This window comes from Xyrauchen texanus, chromosome 6 (genome assembly GCF_025860055.1).
Source record: "Xyrauchen texanus isolate HMW12.3.18 chromosome 6, RBS_HiC_50CHRs, whole genome shotgun sequence".
Classification (NCBI taxonomy): domain Eukaryota; kingdom Metazoa; phylum Chordata; class Actinopteri; order Cypriniformes; family Catostomidae; genus Xyrauchen; species Xyrauchen texanus.
Window position 1 is genome coordinate 44,939,784 of NC_068281.1, and position 18,508 is coordinate 44,958,291.

At 41.0% G+C, this 18,508-nt stretch overlaps 1 protein-coding gene, 1 long non-coding RNA gene and 15 other non-coding genes across 18 annotated transcripts in view; 3 read left to right on the plus strand and 14 right to left on the minus strand.

The window, feature by feature from the left end:
- LOC127644884 (zinc finger protein 883-like) overlaps positions 1-18,508 on the minus strand; it is a 155,902-nt gene that overhangs the window by 71,832 nt on the left and 65,562 nt on the right. The gene's annotated exons all lie outside the window — the stretch shown is intronic.
- The window catches only part of LOC127644934 (uncharacterized), a 75,964-nt gene that overhangs the window by 13,412 nt on the left and 44,044 nt on the right, over positions 1-18,508 (plus strand). The window lies entirely within an intron of this gene.
- On the plus strand, positions 132-203 carry trnad-guc (transfer RNA aspartic acid (anticodon GUC)). The gene has a single exon. It is a non-coding gene; the product is annotated as a tRNA-Asp (tRNA).
- On the minus strand, positions 1,130-1,244 carry LOC127645904 (U5 spliceosomal RNA). Its single transcript, XR_007970870.1, has one exon. It is a non-coding gene; the product is annotated as a U5 spliceosomal RNA (small nuclear RNA).
- On the plus strand, positions 2,098-2,169 carry trnad-guc (transfer RNA aspartic acid (anticodon GUC)). The gene has a single exon. It is a non-coding gene; the product is annotated as a tRNA-Asp (tRNA).
- Positions 3,090-3,203, minus strand: LOC127645868 (U5 spliceosomal RNA). The gene has a single exon (XR_007970836.1). It is a non-coding gene; the product is annotated as a U5 spliceosomal RNA (small nuclear RNA).
- On the minus strand, positions 5,050-5,164 carry LOC127645867 (U5 spliceosomal RNA). The gene has a single exon (XR_007970835.1). It is a non-coding gene; the product is annotated as a U5 spliceosomal RNA (small nuclear RNA).
- Positions 7,006-7,120, minus strand: LOC127645862 (U5 spliceosomal RNA). Its single transcript, XR_007970830.1, has one exon. It is a non-coding gene; the product is annotated as a U5 spliceosomal RNA (small nuclear RNA).
- Positions 8,427-8,498, minus strand: trnag-ucc (transfer RNA glycine (anticodon UCC)). The gene has a single exon. It is a non-coding gene; the product is annotated as a tRNA-Gly (tRNA).
- Positions 8,948-9,062, minus strand: LOC127645859 (U5 spliceosomal RNA). Its single transcript, XR_007970827.1, has one exon. It is a non-coding gene; the product is annotated as a U5 spliceosomal RNA (small nuclear RNA).
- Positions 10,385-10,456, minus strand: trnag-ucc (transfer RNA glycine (anticodon UCC)). Its single transcript has one exon. It is a non-coding gene; the product is annotated as a tRNA-Gly (tRNA).
- Positions 10,906-11,020, minus strand: LOC127645852 (U5 spliceosomal RNA). Its single transcript, XR_007970821.1, has one exon. It is a non-coding gene; the product is annotated as a U5 spliceosomal RNA (small nuclear RNA).
- On the minus strand, positions 12,350-12,421 carry trnag-ucc (transfer RNA glycine (anticodon UCC)). Its single transcript has one exon. It is a non-coding gene; the product is annotated as a tRNA-Gly (tRNA).
- Positions 12,870-12,984, minus strand: LOC127645908 (U5 spliceosomal RNA). The gene has a single exon (XR_007970874.1). It is a non-coding gene; the product is annotated as a U5 spliceosomal RNA (small nuclear RNA).
- On the minus strand, positions 14,829-14,943 carry LOC127645909 (U5 spliceosomal RNA). Its single transcript, XR_007970875.1, has one exon. It is a non-coding gene; the product is annotated as a U5 spliceosomal RNA (small nuclear RNA).
- LOC127645905 (U5 spliceosomal RNA) lies at positions 16,789-16,903 on the minus strand. Its single transcript, XR_007970871.1, has one exon. It is a non-coding gene; the product is annotated as a U5 spliceosomal RNA (small nuclear RNA).
- Positions 18,233-18,304, minus strand: trnag-ucc (transfer RNA glycine (anticodon UCC)). The gene has a single exon. It is a non-coding gene; the product is annotated as a tRNA-Gly (tRNA).

Genomic DNA, 18,508 nt, shown 5'->3' on the forward strand with positions numbered 1-18,508 from the left:
ATCATATTCATTGAACTGTCTGGGATTCAATTTTGTAAAGTGATTACAACATAAAAAAAATCCTAGATATGGATAGGCTGTTTGCACAACTTGGCCTATGACCTATGACTGGGTGATCCTTGGCACGCCAGTCCTCGTTAGTATAGTGGACAGTATCTCCGCCTGTCACGTGGAAGACCGGGGTTCGATTCCCCGACGGGGAGGTTGACATTTTAGGGCTTCCGAACAAAAGCTGGCAAATTCTAGCTGAGTTGTGTGTGCTCCTTCAAGCGCCATTAACGATGTGTGCCCTGGATGCCTAACACTTTGCAGAAGTGCTTGTTTCTTTAAAGCGTTTCTCAAATTGCAAGCAATGGTATTCTTGCGAATAGGCAGGTTTTTGTACAAGTTGGCAATCGGCTCAGGGGCCATGATTCAGAGGCACATCCTCATTAGTATAGTGGACTGTGTCTTGGCCTGTTACGCGTTAGACCTGGATTGTCTTCCCTGATGGATAGTGTCTTTTTTTGGGTTGCTAAACATCTTGGATCACATAAAAGAAGGTACATGTCTACTTTCAAGCAGCTGAAGAAATGAGCCATTTAACAACATCTTGAACCAAATGCAATGCGTTGGCCAGGAATCAAACCCTGGTCAACTGCTTGGAAGGCAGCTATGCTCACCACTATACCACCAACACAAGCAGAAGCAATGTTTATGCCATGTTTTATAGAATTGCGCAAATATACAAAAGCAGAGAACATGCCTTGGTTAAGAAAATACTAGTTTATACCCACACTGAAAATGCATTCCTGCTGTCTGTATCCCACCTTATCCATCTTGTGGAAGAGAGTACTCCATTTAATGCTAGACAGACCTTAAATACGTGCTGCTTACCAACACTTTTAAGGTGTTAAACAACTGAAAAGTTACAGGCAGAGATTCATTACCCAACTCCAAACCAAAACAAAATTAGTGTTAATCATGCTTTATCTGAAGAACAAGTTTCCCCTTTTGTCAAGATCAAACAAAGGCCCAAATATGAGGTTATTCCACATGCTATTCCAATGACCTGCTTGCAGATCCCATAGAGCACTCCTGCCTTGCAATTCCATGTGTTAAATTGATGCTGCTTTTAACAAACTTGTGTAGCTCTGCTAGCAGCAGAGCCCCCAAAAATACAGAAAACTCACCAAGGCTCCCCTCCACGGAAATCTTTAGTAAAAGGCGAAAGATTTATACGTTATGAAGAGAAACTCGAGCTGTGAGTCTGAATCTTTGAGCCAGTACTCTAGCACTACTGTTTCATAATGCTCAACAAGGGTAACCTCTGGTTCAGGGTCCTCCTGGATTGCTTTTTCTCAGTTGACCATTCCAATTGGGAGCATTGAAGGTAATACATTTCCCCTCTAAAAATTTAAACAATCCCAATCTAAAGGGAATCCAACATGTGTCAAGTAATAATGCCCCTACTGGAAAGCATAACAAATATTAGTTGACTTCATTACAACGTTTGATAGGGTACTTCTGGAGTAAGGGGGTGAAGCAAAACAAGAAAGTTGTGCTTTGTGCAAGCATATTGTGACACATTAACATATTGCCATTTGTTCTTAAGAGTAAGACATAGAAAATCTATATTGAAAAGGGCATGGCCCACACAGAACAGAACCAAATCATAAATTACACTGAGATACATCATGTGGATTTTTTCCATGGGCATCTCTCAGGTCTGAGTAAAACACAGTTTTGTTTCCACTCAGTCTTTTCAGGCACAAGCTAGTAACATGTGACAATTTGATTCATTCCGCACAGTAGTTTTCAAGAACAAATCAAGAAAAAAGGTGCCAACACACCATTGTAGGCCATCCGATATGACTCACCAAAACCCTGTTTTTCTCCCTACTCTAATAAACATCCAAGGCCTTTAGCACACAAGAAAACAGTGAATGCTATTGTTTTAATTCTTTGTTGAATGGATCAAAATACATCATATTCATTGAACTGTCTGGGATTCAATTTTGTAAAGTGATTACAACATAAAAAAAAATCCTAGATATGGATAGGCTGTTTGCACAACTTGGCCTATGACCTATGACTGGGTGATCCTTGGCACGCCAGTCCTCGTTAGTATAGTGGACAGTATCTCCGCCTGTCACGCGGAAGACCGGGGTTCGATTCCCTGACGGGGAGGTTGACGTTTTAGGGCTTCCGAACAAAAGCTGGCAAATTCGAACTGAGTTGTGTGTGCTCCTTCAAGCGCCATTAACGATGTGTGCCCTGGATGCCTAACACTTTGCAGAAGTGCTTGTTTCTTTAAAGCGTTTCTCAAATTGCAAGCAATGGTATTCTTGCGAATAGGCAGGTTTTTGCACAAGTTGGCAATCGGCTCAGGGGCCATGATTCAGAGGCACATCCTCATTAGTATAGTGGACTGCGTCTTGGCCTGTTACGCGTTAGACCTGGATTGTCTTCCCTGATGGATAGTGTCTTTTTTTGGGTTGCTAAACATCTTGGATCACATAAAAGAAGGTACATGTCTACTTTCAAGCAGCTGAAGAAATGAGCCACAACATCTTGAACCAAATGCAATGCATTGGCCAGGAATCGAACCCTGGTCAACTGCTTGGAAGGCAGATATGCTCACCACTATACCACCAACGCAAGCAGAAGCAGTGTTTATGCCATGTTTTATAGAATTGCGCAAATATACAAAAGCAGAGAACATGCCTTGGTTAAGAAAATACTAGTTTATACCCACACTGAAAATGCATTCCTGCTGTCTGTATCCCACCTTATCCATCTTGTGGAAGAGAGTACTCCATTTAATGCTAGACAGACCTTAAATACGTGCTGCTTACCAACACTTTTAAGGTGTTAAACAACTGAAAAGTTACAGGCAGAGATTCATTACCCAACTCCAAACCAAAACAAAATTAGTGTTAATCATGCTTTATCTGAAGAACAAGTTTCCCTTTTGTCAAGATCAAACAAAGGCCCAAATATGAGGTTATTCCACATGCTATTCCAATGACCTGCTTGCAGATCCCATAGAGCACTCCTGCCTTGCAATTCCATGTGTTAAATTGATGCTGCTTTTAACAAACTTGTGTAGCTCTGCTAGCAGCAGAGCCCCCAAAAATACAGAAAACTCACCAAGGCTCCCTCCACGGAAATCTTTAGTAAAAGGCTAAAGATTTATACGTTATGAAGAGAAACTCGAGCTGTGAGTCTGAATCTTTGAGCCAGTACTCTAGCACTACTGTTTCATAATGCTCAACAAGGGTAACCTCTGGTTCAGGGTCCTCCTGGATTGCTTTTTCTCAGTTGACCATTCCAATTGGGAGCATTGAAGGTAATACATTTCCCTCTAAAAATTTAAACAATCCCAATCTAAAGGGAATCCAACATGTGTCAAGTAATAATGCCCCTAACGGAAAGCATAACAAATATTAGTTGACTTCATTACAACGTTTGATAGGGTACTTCTGGAGTAAGGGGTGAAGCAAAACAAGAAAGTTGTGCTTTGTGCAAGCATATTGTGACACATTAACATATTGCCATTTGTTCTTAAGAGTAAGACATAGAAAATCTATATTGAAAAGGGCATGGCCCACACAGAACAGAACCAAATCATAAATTACACTGAGATACATCATGTGGATTTTTTCCATGGGCATCTCTCAGGTCTGAGTAAAACACAGTTTTGTTTCCACTCAGTCTTTTCAGGCACAAGCTAGTAACATGTGACAATTTGATTCATTCCGCACAGTAGTTTTCAAGAACAAATCAAGAAAAAAGGTGCCAACACACCATTGTAGGCCATCCGATATGACTCACCAAAACCCTGTTTTTCTCCCTACTCTAATAAACATCCAAGGCCTTTAGCACACAAGAAAACAGTGAATGCTATTGTTTTAATTCTTTGTTGAATGGATCAAAATGCATCATATTCATTGAACTGTCTGGGATTCAATTTTGTAAAGTGATTACAACATAAAAAAAATCCTAGATATGGATAGGCTGTTTGCACAACTTGGCCTATGACCTATGACTGGGTGCACCTTGGAACACCAGTCCTCGTTAGTATAGTGGACAGTATCTCCGCCTGTCACGCGGAAGACCGGGGTTTGATTCCCTGACGGTGAGGTTGACGTTGTAGGGCTTCCGAACAAAAGCTGGCAAATTCTAACTGAGCTGTGTGTGCTCCTTCAAGCGCCATTAACGATGTGTGCCCTGGATGCCTAACACTTTGCAGAAGTGCTTGTTTCTTTAAAGCGTTTCTCAAATTGCAAGCAATGGTATTCTTGCGAATAGGCAGGTTTTTGTACAAGTTGGCAATCGGCTCAGGGGCCATGATTCAGAGGCACATCCTCATTAGTATAGTGGACTGTGTCTTGGCCTGTTACGCGTTAGACCTGGATTGTCTTCCCTGATGGATAGTGTCTTTTTTGGGTTGCTAAACATCTTGGATCACATAAAAGAAGATACATGTCTACTTTCAAGCAGCTGAAGAAATGAGCCATTTAACAACATCTTGAACCAAATGCAATGCGTTGGCCAGGAATCAAACCCTGGTCAACTGCTTGGAAGGCAGCTATGCTCACCACTATACCACCAACACAAGCAGAAGCAATGTTTATGCCATGTTTTATAGAATTGCGCAAATATACAAAAGCAGAGAACATGCCTTGGTTAAGAAAATACTAGTTTATACCCACATTGAAAATGCATTCCTGCTGTCTGTATCCCACCTTATCCATCTTGTGGAAGAGAGTACTCCATTTAATGCTAAACAGACCTTAAATACGTGCTGCTTACCAACACTTTTAAGGTGTTAAACAACTGAAAAGTTACAGGCAGAGATTCATTACCCAACTCCAAACCAAAACAAAATTAGTGTTAATCATGCTTTATCTGAAGAGCAAGTTTCCACTTTTGTCAAGATCAAACAAAGGCCCAAATATGAGGTTATTCCACATGCTATACCAATGACCTGCTTGCAGATCCCATAGAGCACTCTGCCTTGCAATTCCATGTGTTAAATTGATGCTGCTTTTAACAAACTTGTGTAGCTCTGCTAGCAGCAGAGCCCCCAAAAATACAGAAAACTCACCAAGGCTCCCCTCCACGAAAATCTTTAGTAAAAGGCGAAAGATTTCTACATTATGAAGAGAAACTCGAGCTGTGAGTCTGAATCTTTGAGCCAGTACTCTAGCACTACTGTTTCATAATGCTCAACAAGTGTAACCTCTGGTTCAGGGTCCTCCTGGATTGCTTTTTCTCAGTGGACCATTGCAATTGGGAGCATTGAAGGTAATACATTTCCCCTCTAAAAATTTAAACAATCCCAATTTAAAGGGAATCTAACATGTGTCAAGTAATAATGCCCCTAATGGAAAGCATAACAAATATTAGTTGACTTCATTACAACGTTTGATAGGGTACTTCTGGAGTAAGGGGTGAAGCAAAACAAGAAAGTTGTGCTTTGTGCAAGCATATTGTGACACATTAACATCATTGCCATTTGTTCTTAAGAGTAAGACATACAAAATCTATATTGAAAAGGGCATGGCCCACACAGAACAGAACCAAATCATAAATTACACTGAGATACATCATGTGGATTTCTTCCATGGGCGTCTCTCAGGTGTGAGTAAAAAACAGTTTTGTTTCCACTCAGTCTTTTCAGGCACAAGCTAGTAACATGTGACAATTTGATTCACTCTGCACAGTAGTTTTCAAGAACAAGTCAAGAAAAAAGGTGCCAACACACCATTGTAGGCCATCCGATATGACTCACCAAAACCCTGTTTTTCTCCCTACTCTAATAAACATCCAAAGCCTTTAGCACACAAGAAAACAGTGAATGCTATTGTTTTAATTCTTTGTTGAATGGATCAAAATACATCATATTCATTGAACTGTCTGGGATTCAATTTTGTAAAGTGATTACAACATAAAAAAAATCCTAGATATGGATAGGCTGTTTACACAACTTGGCCTATGACCTATGACTGGGTGCTCCTTGGCACGCCAGTCCTCGTTAGTATAGTGGACAGTATCTCCGCCTGTCACGCGGAAGACCGGGGTTCGATTCCCCAATGTGGAGGTTGATGTTTTAGGGCTTCCGAACAAAAGCTGGCAAATTCTAACTGAGTTGTGTGTGCTCCATCAAGCGCCATTAACGATGTGTGCCCTGGATGCCTAACACTTTGCAGAAGTGCTTGTTTCTTTAAAGCGTTTCTCAAATTGCAAGCAATGGTATTCTTGCGAATAGGCAGGTTTTTGCACAAGTTGGCAATCGGCTCAGGGGCCATGATTCAGAGGCACATCCTCATTAGTATAGTGGACTGCGTCTTGGCCTGTTACGCGTTAGACCTGGATTGTCTTCACAGATGGATAGTGTCTTTTTTTGGGTTGCTAAACATCTTGGATCACATAAAAGAAGGTACATGTCTACTTTCAAGCAGCTGAAGAAATGAGCCATTTAACAACATCTTGAACCAAATGCAATGCGTTGGCCGGGAATCAAACCCGGGTCAACTGCTTGGAAGGCAGCTATGCTCACCACCAACGCAAACAGAAGCAATGTTTATGCCATGTTTTATAGAATTGCGCAAATATACAAAAGCAGAGAACATGCCTTGGTTAACAAAATACTAGTTTATACCCACATTGAAAATGCATGCCTGCTGTCTGTATCCCGCCTTATCCATCATGTGGAAGAGAGTACTCCATTTAATGCTAGACAGACCTTAAATACGGGCTGCTTACCAACACTTTTAAGGTGTTAAACAACTGAAAAGTTACAGGCAGAGATTCATTACCCAACTCCAAACCAAAACAAAATTAGTGTTAATCATGCTTTATCTGAAGAACAAGTTTCCACTTTTGTCAAGATCAAACAAAGGCCCAAATATGAGGTTATTCCACATGCTATTCCAATGACCTGCTTGCAGATCCCATAGAGCACTCTGCCTTGCAATTCGATGTGTTAAATTGATGCTGCTTTTAACAAACTTGTGTAGCTCTGCTAGCAGCAGAGCCCCCAAAAATACAGAAAACTCACCAAGGCTCTCCTCCACGGAAATCTTTAGTAAAAGGCGAAAGATTTATACGTTATGAAGAGAAACTCGAGCTGTGAGTCTGAATCTTTGAGCCAGTACTCTAGCACTACTGTTTCATAATGCTCAACAAGGGTAACCTCTGGTTCAGGGTCCTCCTGGATTGCTTTTTCTCAGTGGACCATTCCAATTGGGAGCTTTGATGGTAATACATTTCCCCTCTAAAAATTTAAACAATCCCAATCTAAAGGGAATCTAACATGTGTCAAGTAATAATACCCCTAATGGAAAGCATAACAAATATTAGTTGACATCATTACAACGTTTGATAGGGTACTTCTGGAGTAAGGGGGTGAAGCAAAACAAGAAAGTTGTGCTTTGTGCAAGCATATTGTGACACATTAACATCATTGCCATTTGTTCTTAAGAGTAAGGCATACAAAATCTATATTGAAAAGGGCATGGCCCACACAGAACAGAACCAAATCATAATTTACACTGAGATACATCATGTGGATTTCTTCCATGGGCATCTCTCAGGTGTGAGTAAGAAACAGTTTTGTTTCCACTCAGTCTTTTCAGGCACAAGCTAGTAACTTGTGACAATTTGATTCACTCTGCACAGTAGTTTTCAAGAACAAATCAAGAAAAAAGGTGCCAACACACCATTGTAGGCGATCCGATATGACTCACCAAAACCCTGTTTTTCTCCCTACTCTAATAAACATTCAAGGCCTTTAGCACACAAGAAAACAGTGAATGCTATTGTTTTAATTCTTTGTTGAATGGATCAAAATGCATCATATTCATTGAACTGTCTGGGATTCAATTTTGTAAAGTGATTACAACATAAAAAAAATCCTAGATATGGATAGGCTGTTTGCACAACTTGGCCTATGACCTATGACTGGGTGCACCTTGGAACACCAGTCCTCGTTAGTATAGTGGACAGTATCTCCGCCTGTCACGCGGAGGTGAGGTTGACGTTTTAAGGCTTCCGAACAAAAGCTGGCAAATTCTAACTGAGCTGTGTGTGCTCCTTCAAGCGCCATTAACGATGTGTGCCCTGGATGCCTAACACTTTGCAGAAGTGCTTGTTTCTTTAAAGCGTTTCTCAAATTGCAAGCAATGGTATTCTTGCGAATAGGCAGGTTTTTGCACAAGTTGGCAATCGGCTCAGGGGCCATGATTCAGAGGCACATCCTCATTAGTATAGTGGACTGCGTCTTGGCCTGTTACGCGTTAGACCTGGATTGTCTTCACAGATGGATAGTGTCTTTTTTTGGGTTGCTAAACATCTTGGATCACATAAAAGAAGGTACATGTCTACTTTCAAGCAGCTGAAGAAATGAGCCATTTAACAACATCTTGAACCAAATGCAATGCGTTGGCCGGGAATCGAACCCGGGTCAACTGCTTGGAAGGCAGCTATGCTCACCACTATACCACCAACACAAGCAGAAGCAATGTTTATGCCATGTTTTATAGAATTGCGCAAATATACAAAAGCAGAGAACATGCCTTGGTTAACAAAATACTAGTTTATACCCACATTGAAAATGCATGCCTGCTGTCTGTATCCCACCTTATCCATCTTGTGGAAGAGAGTACTCCATTTAATGCTAGACAGACCTTAAATACGTGCTGCTTACCAACACTTTTAAGGTGTTAAACAACTGAAAAGTTACAGGCAGAGATTCATTACCCAACTCCAAACCAAAACAAAATTAGTGTTAATCATGCTTTATCTGAAGAACAAGTTTCCCCTTTTGTCAAGATCAAACAAAGGCCCAAATATGAGGTTATTCCACATGCTATTCCAATGACCTGCTTGCAGATCCCATAGAGCACTCTGCCTTGCAATTCCATGTGTTAAATTGATGCTGCTTTTAACAAACTTGTGTAGCTCTGCTAGCAGCAGAGCCCCCAAAAATACAGAAAACTCAACAAGGCTCCCCTCCACGGAAATCTTTAGTAAAAGGCGAAAGCTTTATACGTTATGAAGAGAAACTTGAGCTGTGAGTCTGAATCTTTGAGCCAGCACTACTGTTTTATAATGCTCAACAAGGGTAACCTCTGGTTCAGGGTCCTCCTGGATTGCTTTTTTCTCAGTGGACCATTCCAATTGGGAGCATTGATGGTAATACATTTCCCCTCTAAAAATTTAAACAATCCCAATCTAAAGGGAATCCAACATGTGTCAAGTAATAATGCCCCTAACGGAAAGCATAACAAATATTAGTTGACTTCATTACAACGTTTGATAGGGTACTTCTGGAGTAAGGGGGTGAAGCAAAACAAGAAAGTTGTGCTTTGTGCAAGCATATTGTGACACATTAACATCATTGCCATTTGTTCTTAAGAGTAAGACATACAAAATCTATATTGAAAAGGGCATGGCCCACACAGAACAGAACCAAATCATAAATTACACTGAGATACATCATGTGGATTTTTTCCATGGGCATCTCTCAGGTCTGAGTAAAACACAGTTTTGTTTCCACTCAGTCTTTTCAGGCACAAGCTAGTAACTTGTGACAATTTGATTCACTCCGCACAGTAGTTTTCAAGAACAAATCAAGAAAAAAGGTGCCAACACACCATTGTAGGCGATCCGATATGACTCACCAAAACCCTGTTTTTCTCCCTACTCTAATAAACATCCAAGGCCTTTAGCACACAAGAAAACAGTGCATGCTATTGTTTTAATTCTTTGTTGAAAGGATCAAAATGCGTCATATTCATTGAACTGTCTGGGATTCAATTTTGTAAAGTGATTACAACATAAAAAAAATCCTAGATATGGATAGGCTGTTTGCACAACTTGACCTATGACCTATGACTGGGTGCTCCTTGGCACGCCAGTCCTCGTTAGTATAGTGGACAGTATCTCCACCTGTCACGCGGAAGACCGGGGTTCGATTCCCTGACGGGGAGGTTGATGTTTTAGGGCTTCCGAACAAAAGCTGGCAAATTCGAACTGAGTTGTGTGTGCTCCTTCAAGCGCCAATAACGATGTGTGCCCTGGATGCCTAACACTTTGCAGAAGTGCTTGTTTCTTTAAAGCGTTTCTCAAATTGCAAGCAATGGTATTCTTGCGAATAGGCAGGTTTTTGCACAAGTTGGCAATCGGCTCAGGGGCCATGATTCAGAGGCACATCCTCATTAGTATAGTGGACTGCGTCTTGGCCTGTTACGCGTTGGACCTGGATTGTCTTCACAGATGGATAGTGTCTTTTTTTGGGTTGCTAAACATCTTGGATCACATAAAAGAAGGTACATGTCTACTTTCAAGCAGCTGAAGACATGAGCCATTTAACAACATCATGAACCAAATGCAATGCGTTGGCCGGGAAGCGAACCCAGGTCAACTGCTTGGAAGGCAGCTATGCTCACCACTATACCACCAACGCAAACAGAAGCAATGTTTATGCCATGTTTTATAGAATTGCGCAAATATACAAAAGCAGAGAACATGCCTTGGTTAACAAAATACTAGTTTATACCCACATTGAAAATGCATGCCTGCTGTCTGTATCCCGCCTTATCCATCTTGTGGAAGAGAGTACTCCATTTAATGCTAGACAGACCTTAAATACGTGCTGCTTACCAACACTTTTAAGGTGTTAAACAACTGAAAAGTTACAGGCAGAGATTCATTACCCAACTCCAAACAAAAACAAAATTAGTGTTAATTATGCTTTATCTGAAGAACAAGTTTCCCCTTTTGTCAAGATCAAACAAAGGCCCAAATATGAGGTTATTCCACATGCTATTCCAATGACCTGCTTGCAGATCCCATAGAGCACTCTGCCTTGCAATTCCATGTGTTAAATTGATGCTGCTTTTAACAAACTTGTGTAGCTCTGCTAGCAGCAGAGCCCCCAAAAATACAGAAAACCCGCCAAGGCTCCCCTCCACGGAAATCTTTAGTAAAAGGCGAAAGATTTATACGTTATGAAGAGAAACTCGAGCTGTGAGTCTGAATCATTGAGCCAGTACTCTAGCACTACTGTTTTATAATGCTCAACAAGGGTAACCTCTGGTTCAGGGTCCTCCTGGATTGCTTTTTCTCAGTGGACCACTCCAATTGGGAGCATTGATGGTAATACATTTCCCCTCTAAAAATTTAAACAATCCCAATCTAAAGGGAATCCAACATGTGTCAAGTAATAATGCCCCTAACGGAAAGCATAACAAATATTAGTTGACTTCATTACAACGTTTGATAGGGTACTTCTGGAGTAAGGGGGTGAAGCAAAACAAGAAAGTTGTGCTTTGTGCAAGCATATTGTGACACATTAACATCATTGCCATTTGTTCTTAAGAGTAAGACATACAAAATCTATATTGAAAAGGGCATGGCCCACACAGAACAGAACCAAATCATAAATTACACTGAGATACATCATGTGGATTTTTTCCATGGGCATCTCTCAGGTCTGAGTAAAACACAGTTTTGTTTCCACTCAGTCTTTTCAGGCACAAGCTAGTAACATGTGACAATTTGATTCACTCCGCACAGTAGTTTTCAAGAACAAATCAAGAAAAAAGGTGCCAACACACCATTGTAGGCGATCCGATATGACTCACCAAAACCCTGTTTTTCTCCCTACTCTAATAAACATCCAAGGCCTTTAGCACACAAGAAAACAGTGCATGCTATTGTTTTAATTCTTTATCGAATGGATCAAAATGCATCATATTCATTGAACTGTCTGGGATTCAATTTTGTAAAGTGATTACAACATAAAAAAAATCCTAGATACGTATAGGCTGTTTGCACAACTTGGCCTATGACCTATGACTGGGTGCTCCTTGGCACGCCAGTCCTCGTTAGTATAGTGGACAGTATCTCCACCTGTCACGCGGAAGACCGGGGTTCGATTCTCTGACTGGGAGGTTGATGTTTTAGGGCTTCCGAACAAAAGCTGGCAAATTCGAACTGAGTTGTGTGTGCTCCTTCAAGCGCCAATAACGATGTGTTCCCTGGATGCCTAACACTTTGCAGAAGTGCTTGTTTCTTTAAAGCGTTTCTCAAATTGCAAGCAATGGTATTCTTGTGAATAGGCAGGTTTTTGCACAAGTTGGCAATCGGCTCAGGGGCCATGATTCAGAGGCACATCCTCATTAGTATAGTGGACTGCGTCTTGGCCTGTTACGCGTTGGACCTGGATTGTCTTCACAGATGGATAGTGTCTTTTTTTGGGTTGCTAAACATCTTGGATCACATAAAAGAAGGTACATGTCTACTTTCAAGCAGCTGAAGAAATGAGCCATTTAACAAAATCTTGAACCAAATGCAATGCGTTGGCCAGGAATCAAACCCAGATCAACTGCTTGGAAGGCAGCTATGCTCACCACTATACCACCAACGCAAACAGAAGCAATGTTTATGCCATGTTTTATAGAATTGCGCAAATATACAAAAGCAGAGAACATGCCTTGGTTAACAAAATACTAGTTTATACCCACATTGAAAATGCATGCCTGCTGTCTGTATCCCACCTTATCCATCTTGTGGAAGAGAGTACTCCATTTAATGCTAGACAGACCTTAAATACGTGCTGCTTACCAACACTTTTAAGGTGTTAAACAACTGAAAAGTTACAGGCAGAGATTCATTACCCAACTCCAAACCAAAACAAAATTAGTGTTAATCATGCTTTATCTGAAGAACAAGTTTCCCTTTTGTCAAGATCAAACAAAGGCCCAAATATGAGGTTATTCCACATGCTATTCCAATGACCTGCTTGCAGATCCCATAGAGCACTCTGCCTTGCAATTCGATGTGTTAAATTGATGCTGCTTTTAACAAACTTGTGTAGCTCTGCTAGCAGCAGAGCCCCCAAAAATACAGAAAACTCGCCAAGGCTCCCCTCCACGGAAATCTTTAGTAAAAGGCGAAAGATTTATACGTTATGAAGAGAAACTCGAGCTGTGAGTCTGAATCTTTGAGCCAGTACTCTAGCACTACTGTTTCATAATGCTCAACAAGGGTAACCTCTGGTTCAGGGTCCTCATGGATTGCTTTTTCTCAGTGGACCATTCCAATTGGGAGCTTTGATGGTAATACATTTCCCCTCTAAAAATTTAAACAATCCCAATCTAACATGGGGAATCTAACATGTGTCAAGTAATAATACCCCTAATGGAAAGCATAACAAATATTAGTTGACATCATTACAACGTTTGATAGGGTACTTCTGGAGTAAGGGGGTGAAGCAAAACAAGAAAGTTGTGCTTTGTGCAAGCATATTGTGACACATTAACATCATTGCCATTTGTTCTTAAGAGTAAGGCATACAAAATCTATATTGAAAAGGGCATGGCCCACACAGAACAGAACCAAATCATAAATTACACTGAGATACATCATGTGGATTTCTTCCATGGGCATCTCTCAGGTGTGAGTAAGAAACAGTTTTGTTTCCACTCAGTCTTTTCAGGCACAAGCTAGTAACTTGTGACAATTTGATTCACTCTGCACAGTAGTTTTCAAGAACAAATCAAGAAAAAAGGTGCCAACACACCATTGTAGGCGATCCGATATGACTCACCAAAACCCTGTTTTTCTCCCTACTCTAATAAACATTCAAGGCCTTTAGCACACAAGAAAACAGTGAATGCTATTGTTTTAATTCTTTGTTGAATGGATCAAAATGCATCATATTCATTGAACTGTCTGGGATTCAATTTTGTAAAGTGATTACAACATAAAAAAAATCCTAGATATGGATAGGCTGTTTGCACAACTTGGCCTATGACCTATGACTGGGTGCACCTTGGCACGCCAGTCCTCGTTAGTATAGTGGACAGTATCTCCGCCTATCACGCGGAAGACTGGGGTTTGATTCCCTGACGGGGAGGTTGACGTTTTAGGGCTTCCGAACAAAAGCTGGCAAATTTTAACTGAGCTGTGTGTGCTCCTTCAAGCGCCATTAACGATGTGTGCCCTGGATGCCTAACACTTTGCAGAAGTGCTTGTTTCTTTAAAGCGTTTCTCAAATTGCAAGCAATGGTATTCTTGCGAATAGGCAGGTTTTTGCGCAAGTTGGCAATCGGCTCAGGGGCCATGATTCAGAGGCACATCCTCATTAGTATAGTGGACTGCGTCTTGGCCTGTTACGCGTTAGACTGGATTGTCTTCACAGATGGATAGTGTCTTTTTTTGGGTTGCTAAACATCTTGGATCACATAAAAGAAGGTACATGTCTACTTTCAAGCAGCTTAAGAAATGAGCCATTTAACAACATCTTGAACCAAATGCAATGCGTTGGCCAGAAATCGATCCCAGGTCAACTGCTTGGAAGGCAGCTATGCTCACCACCAACGCAAACAGAAGCAATGTTTATGCCATGTTTTATAGAATTGCGCAAATATACAAAAGCAGAGAACATGCCTTGGTTAACAAAATACTAGTTTATACCCACATTGAAAATGCATGCCTGCTGTCTGTATCCCGCCTTATCCATCTTGTGGAAGAGAGTACTCCATTTAATGCTAGACAGACCTTAAATACGGGCTGCTTACCAACACTTTTAAGGTATTAAACAACTGAAAAGTTACAGGCAGAGATTCATTACCCAACTCCAAACCAAAACAAAATTAGTGTTAATCATGCTTTATCTGAAGAACAAGTTTCCCCTTTTGTCAAGATCAAACAAAGGCCCAAATATGAGATTATTCCACATGCTATTCCAATGACCTGCTTGCAGATCCCATAGAGCACTCTGCCTTGCAATTCCATGTGTTAAATTGATGCTGCTTTTAACAAACTTGTGTAGCTCTGCTAGCAGCAGAGCCCCCAAAAATACAGAAAACTCGCCAAGGCTCCCCTCCACGGAAATCTTTAGTAAAAGGCGAAAGATTTATACGTTATGAAGAGAAACTCGAGCTGTGAGTCTGAATCTTTGAGCCAGTACTCTAGAACTACTGTTTCATAATGCTCAACAAGGGTAACCTCTGGTTCAGGGTCCTCCTGGATTGCTTTTTCTCAGTGGACCATTCCAATTGGGAGCTTTGATGGTAATACATTTCCCCTCTAAAAATTTAAACAATCCCAATCTAACATGGGGAATCTAACATGTGTCAAGTAATAATACCCCTAATGGAAAGCATAACAAATATTAGTTGACATCATTACAACGTTTGATAGGGTACTTCTGGAGTAAGGGGGTGAAGCAAAACAAGAAAGTTGTGCTTTGTGCAAGCATATTGTGACACATTAACATCATTGCCATTTGTTCTTAAGAGTAAGGCATACAAAATCTATATTGAAAAGGGCATGGCCCACACAGAACAGAACCAAATCATAAATTACACTGAGATACATCATGTGGATTTCTTCCATGGGCATCTCTCAGGTGTGAGTAAGAAACAGTTTTGTTTCCACTCAGTCTTTTCAGGCACAAGCTAGTAACTTGTGACAATTTGATTCACTCTGCACAGTAGTTTTCAAGAACAAATCAAGAAAAAAGGTGCCAACACACCATTGTAGGCGATCCGATATGACTCACCAAAACCCTGTTTTTCTCCCTACTCTAATAAACATTCAAGGCCTTTAGCACACAAGAAAACAGTGAATGCTATTGTTTTAATTCTTTGTTGAATGGATCAAAATGCATCATATTCATTGAACTGTCTGGGATTCAATTTTGTAAAGTGATTACAACATAAAACAAATCCTAGATATGGATAGGCTGTTTGCACAACTTGGCCTATGACCTATGACTGGGTGCACCTTGGAACACCAGTCCTCGTTAGTATAGTGGACAGTATCTCCGCCTGTCACGCGGAAGACCGGGGTTTGATTCCCTGACGGGGAGGTTGACGTTTTAGGGCTTCCGAACAAAAGCTGGCAAATTCTAACTGAGCTGTGTGTGCTCCTTCAAGCGCCATTAACGATGTGTGCCCTGGATGGCTAACACTTTGCAGAGGTGCTTGTTTCTTTAAAGCGTTTCTCAAATTGCAAGCAATGGTATTCTTGCGAATAGGCAGGTTTTTGCACAAGTTGGCAATCGGCTCAGGGGCCATGATTCAGAGGCACATCCTCATTAGTATAGTGGACTGCGTCTTGGCCTGTTACGCGTTAGACCTGGATTGTCTTCACAGATGGATAGTGTCTTTTTTTGGGTTGCTAAACATCTTGGATCACATAAAAGAAGGTACATGTCTACTTTCAAGCAGCTGAAGAAATGAGCCATTTAACAACATCTTGAACCAAATGCAATGCTTTGGCCGGGAATCGAACCCGGGTCAACTGCTTGGAAGGCAGCTATGCTCACCACCAACGCAAACAGAAGCAATGTTTATGCCATGTTTTATAGAATTGCGCAAATATACAAAAGCAGAGAACATGCCTTGGTTAACAAAATACTAGTTTATACCCACATTGAAAATGCATGCCTGCTGTCTGTATCCCGCCTTATCCATCATGTGGAAGAGAGTACTCCATTTAATGCTAGACAGACCTTAAATACGGGCTGCTTACCAACACTTTTAAGGTGTTAAACAACTGAAAAGTTACAGGCAGAGATTCATTACCCAACTCCAAACCAAAACAAAATTAGTGTTAATCATGCTTTATCTGAAGAACAAGTTTCCCCTTTTGTCAAGATCAAACAAAGGCCCAAATATGAGGTTATTCCACATGCTATTCCAATGACCTGCTTGCAGATCCCATAGAGCACTCTGCCTTGCAATTCCATGTGTTAAATTGATGCTGCTTTTAACAAACTTGTGTAGCTCTGCTAGCAGCAGAGCCCCCAAAAATACAGAAAACTCACCAAGGCTCCCCTCCACGGAAATCTTTAGTAAAAGGCGAAAGATTTATACGTTATGAAGAGAAACTCGAGCTGTGAGTCTGAATCTTTGAGCCAGTACTCTAGCACTACTGTTTTATAATGCTCAACAAGGGTAACCTCTGGTTCAGGGTCCTCCTGGATTGCTTTTTCTCAGTGGACCATTCCAATTGGGAGCATTGATGGTAATACATTTCCCCTCTAAAAATTTAAACAATCCCAATCTAAAGGGAATCCAACATGTGTCAAGTAATAATGCCCCTAACGGAAAGCATAACAAATATTAGTTGACTTCATTACAACGTTTGATAGGGTACTTCTGGAGTAAGGGGGTGAAGCAAAACAAGAAAGTTGTGCTTTGTGCAAGCATATTGTGACACATTAACATCATTGCCATTTGTTCTTAAGAGTAAGACATACAAAATCTATATTGAAAAGGGCATGGCCCACACAGAACAGAACCAAATCATAAATTACACTGAGATACATCATGTGGATTTTTTCCATGGGCATCTCTCAGGTCTGAGTAAAACACAGTTTTGTTTCCACTCAGTCTTTTCAGGCACAAGCTAGTAACATGTGACAATTTGATTCACTCCGCACAGTAGTTTTCAAGAACAAATCAAGAAAAAAGGTGCCAACACACCATTGTAGGCGATCCGATATGACTCACCAAAACCCTGTTTTTCTCCCTACTCTAATAAACATCCAAGGCCTTTAGCACACAAGAAAACAGTGCATGCTATTGTTTTAATTCTTTGTCGAATGGATCAAAATGCATCATATTCATTGAACTGTCTGGGATTCAATTTTGTAAAGTGATTACAACATAAAAAAAATCCTAGATACGGATAGGCTGTTTGCACAACTTGGCCTATGACCTATGACTGGGTGCTCCTTGGCACGCCAGTCCTCGTTAGTATAGTGGACAGTATCTCCACCTGTCACGCAGAAGACCGGGGTTCGATTCCCTGACGGGGAGGTGTATGTTTTAGGGCTTCCGAACAAAAGCTGGCAAATTCGAACTGAGTTGTGTGTGCTCCTTCAAGCGCCAATAACGATGTGTGCCCTGGATGCTTAACACTTTGCAGAAGTGCTTGTTTCTTTAAAGCGTTTCTCAAATTGCAAGCAATGGTATTCTTGCGAATAGGCAGGTTTTTGCACAAGTTGGCAATCGGCTCAGGGGCCATGATTCAGAGGCACATCCTCATTAGTATAGTGGACTGCGTCTTGGCCTGTTATGCGTTGGACCTGGATTGTCTTCACAGATGGATAGTGTCTTTTTTTGGGTTGCTAAACATCTTGGATCACATAAAAGAAGGTACATGTCTACTTTCAAGCAGCTGAAGAAATGAGCCATTTAACAACATCTTGAACCAAATGCAATGCGTTGGCCGGGAATCGAATCCAGGTCAACTGCTTGGAAGGCAGCTATGCTCACCACTATACCACCAACGCAAACAGAAGCAATGTTTATGCCATGTTTTATAGAATTGCGCAAATATACAAAAGCAGAGAACATGCCTTGGTTAAGAAAATACTAGTTTATACCCACATTGAAAATGCATGCCTGCTGTCTGTATCCCGCCTTATCCATCTTGTGGAAGAGAGTACTCCATTTAATGCTAGACAGACCTTAAATACGGGCTGCTTACCAACACT